Source organism: Urocitellus parryii, chromosome 6 (genome assembly GCF_045843805.1).
Source record: "Urocitellus parryii isolate mUroPar1 chromosome 6, mUroPar1.hap1, whole genome shotgun sequence".
In the NCBI taxonomy this organism is placed as follows: domain Eukaryota; kingdom Metazoa; phylum Chordata; class Mammalia; order Rodentia; family Sciuridae; genus Urocitellus; species Urocitellus parryii.
The window spans coordinates 17,191,594-17,197,593 of record NC_135536.1 but is presented as its reverse complement, the minus strand read 5'-3'; the positions used below and the strand labels follow the sequence as shown (position 1 = coordinate 17,197,593).

Here is a 6,000-nt window from a genome sequence, read left to right as displayed (position 1 = left end):
TTCTATCTGCACCCGAGTGTAGGGAAAGGATCACAGGAAACAGGCCTGAGAATCCACAGTAGGTCTAAGTAAGTCTAACAGGCCAGGACTCACTTTTTTCTCTTCAAATGTATATGGAGAAACGATAAAAAAAAAAAAAAAGAGAATCCACAGCACACATACTAAGAGAAAACTAATCCACAAGCAATAATAACCTACTTCTGGAGAAGATAGGTCCTGTTTTGAGCCCATCTGTTCCCTTAATTTGACCTATTTGCATGCCTCTGTCATAACAATACCCTGTTCCCTAGGACCCTTCCCCTTGCCTCATCGGATACCTTGTGAAACCTGAACCTGCTCACATTTAATGAACCCTTAGTGGGGAAACAGTTCGTAAGACTTACTTAGAACCCAAATGTAGGTCCCTATAAACTGATTTACATTTTGTTTGGCTGGTGAACTCAGGATTTGCACATCATAATTGTAGAGTTGTAACTAGCCTCAATCCAGGTGAAGAAACCAGAGGAAAGGCAGGGATGGTGGAGTCGCTTCTAATGTCTCCCCACTGGACGGAAGAAGGACCAGAGAGAGAATCTGAGCCCTCTCCAGATCAGGGCTCAGAGAACTCCTGGAAGACCAGAAGCTTAGGAAGAAATGCATCAGCTAATATGTGAACTAGGTATTACGAATATTACATTATTCCTGAAAACGCAAAGAATATATGGGACAAACTCAAACTCAAAAACCATTCATTGTTTGTCTGAAATTCTTATTCAACTAAACATCCTGCATTTGTATGTTTTATATCTAACAACCCTATCTGTATAGAAGGAAAATGGGAAACATTTAACAACCCACTTCAGTCACTATCATAGATGGCCCCACAGATTCCTACTGATACCCTGGCTCTGCTATACACTCTGTGAACATTCTTGTCCATCTTCCCAACCAAAATTTATTCTGGAACCATACCTAGGTCTCTGGCACTATGTCTGTCTGTTTCCCAGTTTCCTATCAGAGGCTTTCTCCAAAATTAGATTTCACATCAGTATTCTACAAGTTTATCACAGTTCTTTGGGGGTTGTATATAGAAAATCAGGTTTAAATTATGTAACATAAGTTAAATATTTATTTCTTATCACCCTCAAGTGTATGTTCAGATATGTTCAATGCATTTCTATTCCAATTAGAAAACATTAATCTGCAACTAACAACAACCCAACTTTAACAACTAGGGACTTATTTTCTCACATGACAACAAGTTTGGGGATAGAATGCAGATGGATTGATTCAGTAGTTCAACAAGCTTAAGGTCAACTCTCCTGCTGTTCTCTGGATCTTTGTTTGGTGATACCCAGGCGGCTGCTGAGGCTCCAACCTTCAATCTTGTATTCCAGCAGGAGGAAGGGGAAGAAGAGGTGCCAGCCATATTTGTCCTCTGACAGGGAAAGCCAGCACTTCTCGAAGAATCACCTGATTGGTCCATGTCATATGGATACCTCGATGAAAAAACGAGAAAGAAGACAGCCGGATTTCATGGTCATGATCTTCCACCTGTGGCTGGGAGAGTCTCTGCCTGACCCTAATCAGGACACTCTCACAGCAAAGAGGTGAGATAAATATTGAATAGGTAACCCAGAGACGCTGCCCAACTTCTTATCTTTCAATGTAGTTTCGTCCTCATCACCAGAGTTTACACATTGTCAAGGACGCCAACTACAAAGAGCACATCTTTTTGTATCTTGAGTGAGAAGCAGCGCCTAGAATAGTGTCTAACTTATATAAAGTACTGAAGAAGCATTTATTAGAAGATAAATAAATAAAATCAGACCCCAATAAATTATAATGTCAGACTGTTATTGTCATAATCTCCATTGTTGGCTATAGTTCCTTAATAGTTACATACTTTTAACTTATAAAGGCTTTATTTGGTTTTATGTAATAACATTGCAATACATAAAACATCTTGTTACACAACCTGGGAGTTCAATATGGAAAAGCCTCACCTCACCTCCTCTTGCCAGCCCCTCCCCAATGCTAGCCACGTCTGCTGTCCAGGACATCACCAAAGAGTTGGCCCTTCCCATTCTTTTTTTCTATACACTGGACACAAATACAAACATTTGTCTTATGGTTCTGTTTTTTATTGAATGAACATTCACATAAAAGCAAATCACACCATCCATACTGTTCTTGGTTTTGTTTTACTTAACAATAAATCCTCCAATTCCTTCTAAGCCAGCATAAAGAGATCCACCTTGTTTTGTTTTAGATATGCCTAGTAGGAATACCTCACACAAATCTAGCACTTTACAGTTTGTAAAGTCATTTCACATATATATTACTTCATATGATTTTTCACTATATAAATCATTATCCACATTTTTCTCCATAGGTAAAAATCTGAGAGCCAGAGAAGTTGTAAAAGTCAGAAATAAAACCCAGGTCCTATTACTCCCACTCCATTGTCCCATACAACAACAGGTCTTTAACTGAAAATTCTTACTAAATGTGCCTCGTGACCACTGGACACATATGCATGGCTAAGACATTATCATGTGGGCAAGTTTCTGCACTCTTAAGTACTCACATCCTCCTCCGTGTATAATGTCCTGACCTAAAATAGTAGACAAGAGAGGAGGAGAGAAAAGATAGTGGATCCATAAAGTACTGTATCCAGAGAATTTTCACATGCAAAAATGAAAAGGTTTGAACAGAACTTGGTCACAGTCCTTAGAACCGACATGAAAAACTCAAGGCTGGCTCTGACCTGTGGTCTTATGTACACCTATGCGCACACACTCATACACGTGCATACTAACACACACACACACACACACACACACACTCTAGCATGCACACTTATGAGGAGAGAATAGCTGCCCCCATCTCTTTCCACCTGCCCTCCCCAACATACAGCCACAGGTTAATTCAGAGCCAGATCCCACGTGAAAGTTGGTTATGTGCTCACCTAGCAGGTTTAGGTTTCCTCAAGTACTTTGAAAGGCACTGTCACACGTGCTTCCAAACATCATAAAAACAACGTGGAGTGCCTCTTCCGAGGGGCAGAAGAGGAAATCAATACATTCTGATTTTCTCCTCCGTTAAACTCTCAATGACTGAAACAGCAGTGTAGCTAGGGAGAGTTTAGTAGCTCAACAAGCACATACTAAATTCTTCTTGAAGATTATAGGGCCTTATTTAGGTGCCTATTGGTAAAGCTTTAGGGCCTTTAATGGGTTCAAAAATGCACCAGTAATCGGCAAAAATAAATAGAGCACTCATGTAAGTATGAAGATAATTATTTGTGGAACCATCTGGCATAATAGTTTCCCTTGTAGCATGGGAACTAAATGCTACAACACTATTAAAGTTAATAAACAAGAGAGATTATTAAGTGAAATGGTGCCATGGAATTGGTGAGCTAGGATTTCAGCAGCACTGGATGTTTCTCTGCTAGGACACAGACCACCCTAGGGAGGACAGATAGAGAATCTTCAGGAGTGGGTTGTCCTTGAACTCTCTTCCCCTACTCCCTACGACCAATCCTCAAGCAACTCCACCTGGTCGATCCACAAAATTCACCTGGGATCCTTTATCTACTTTTCTCTGTCACCACAGCAGTCCCTACCAATGTCATCCAAGATGCAGATCTCTGTGATTCCCAGAATATCTGCATTTCTACTAACTTTCACTGGAGTATTTTCAAGTCAGAAGTCACCTTACATTAAACTCAGTCTTTCTGCCCACAGGCTTAATTCTCCAATGACTTCCCATCTCTTTGTTCAGGGGAAGATGTCTTTGCCTCTCCCAGCTTTCTGGTGACTTGATGTGTCTTGGCTTGTAGACACAATACTCCAGCTGTTCAGCTTTAGAGGGCTCTATCCTGTGTTTGCCTGCATCTCCTGTCCCTGGGTATCTGTCTCTGTGCCCAAATCTCCCCTCTTAGTAAGAACACCAGCCATACTGGATTTAGGGTCCAACCTAATGGCATGGCTTTAACTTGATAGTGTTAATAGTCTATTTCCAAATAAGATCACATTCATAGATATTATTTAGGACTCCAACGTGTCCCTTCTAGGGACTCACAACATCAGTGGAGGCAGCCTCCAGAAACCCGTTTACCATGAGCAAGTCCCCATGGGATGTGACCTCTGCCTATCCCTCTGACCTCACCTTGCCTGGCCCTTGCCACAGTGGCCAGTCCTCTTTCCCTCAAGCTTATCAGGTGTTTGGCTGCCTCTGTACATGTGCCTGTCCCTGGAAAGCACTCCCTTGGGTCTATTCATGACTGTCCTGCCTCTTACCCTTAAGCTGTTCTTGCTGTCACCCCCTGAGCAGAGGTACACACAGGTCTGGTGGGGCCTGAAACCTATACAACTCTAAGAAAAAAGAGCACATAACCACACAGGGCAGCCAGTCTCAGGCTCCCTACGCTTAGGGGTAAAGCAGCCTCTGATCCCCAGACAGAGCATCCCTGAGCACCTTGATCCAGGAGTCACAGACCACCACATACTCCTTAAAGTTACCCAGTTTTCCCCTCATTTTCACATTTACCACTTGTCATTAGCCATTATTAAATCTGAAATTTGTCTCTAAAATATAGTTAGTTTTCATGCATGATCCCCTCAGACCAGATTGAAATCACTAAGAAAGGCAGGCCTATTGATTTTTACCAGTGGAGCCTAAAATCCTAACATAAGACCTTGCCTGTAGTTGGCACACAGTGTGTATTTATTGAATTCAGAAGTGGATGACGGAGTGGATGAGACTAATATCAATACTACACCGGCTCTGAGGACTACAGTGCTTACTTTGTTCCAGACGTATCTGATCATTATCCCACAGCTTCACTCTGGCACCCAGGGGTTAATCAAATGCACCTCAGGCTGACCATGGTCCATGGCAAAGCCTGAATTGGGAGCCTGTGCTCTGGATCCGACCCCACGCTCCAAACCCCGCACCGTCCTGTGTGAGGTCAAGAAAGGTTGTTCAGCCGGTTCTGTGTTTGTCACTGTGCCTCCAAGAAAGCAAGCAGGAGAGACCTATTTCACAGGATTTGTCAAAGAAAATGAATCAACATGCAAAGTCCGTTGTGACAGAGTTCTGACAGAGCTACAGAGATCTTCTAAGGGAACCAACTGTACCAGAGCTTCTCCGCCTCCTCACCAGGCCTTTTCTGCTTAACATTTCAGTAGATAGTGAATTAAGAAAAACATCAGTGATCAACTTTAGGTCAAATTTGAAGCCAATGGGGGCTTTCTGTGATCCTCCCCAAGGGTGAGAATTATCATGAGGCCCTTTGATGTCACGGCTTACACACTCCTCTTTCTGAGCAGAAATGTCTTTATGCACAGATGAAAATGATAACCACTGATAACAATGTGTCTCTCAAATGCATTCGCCTCTCCAGACCCACTGGATCCAATCACATTACTTCTTTCCCATTGAGTTTTATAAGAAGAAAAACAGTCCATTCTTTAAAAAAATAATAATAATAATGAAGACCTTTACTTTCTTCTTGGTATAAAATAAACTCCCCTTGACTTCTCACTGATACACTGGCAAGGCCCTGCATGTTCCGGCTCCTGCTATCATGAATAAGGCAAAAAGAGAAACAGACTGCCGTCTCTAGCTTTTCTGAAGCCCAGCAGCAGCAGACCATCAACATTATTGGAAATGAGTGGATGAGATAAGTGGGGAAAGTGGGTGGGAGGATAAGGGAAAGCATGTATTTTACAGCAAAGCTGTTCTGTATGATGAAATGTCCCCATGGAGTCCTCCTTTGAAATAACTCAGCAGTCCCCTGTTCCATCCGGCACCACCTGCCCTGCTTGTTTTGCTCTCTTCCGTTTTGTGATCTTTCTCTAATCCATGATAACAAGCCAGGATCTCAGATAGCTGGAGTAAGCACCAGCTATCACCACCTTCTGAGCCCAAGGATGAATTTTATTCTCAGAATAACCACATGCCCGGAAGTGATCCCAGGAGGATAAAGTGAAAAGACAAGACCCAGTTCAC

At 42.4% G+C, this 6,000-nt stretch overlaps 1 pseudogene; it reads left to right on the top strand.

Annotated features, from left to right (window-relative positions):
- Positions 1-1,482: 1,482 nt before the first annotated feature.
- LOC144255410 (regulator of microtubule dynamics protein 1-like) overlaps positions 1,483-6,000 on the top strand; it is a 79,652-nt pseudogene continuing 75,134 nt past the window's right edge.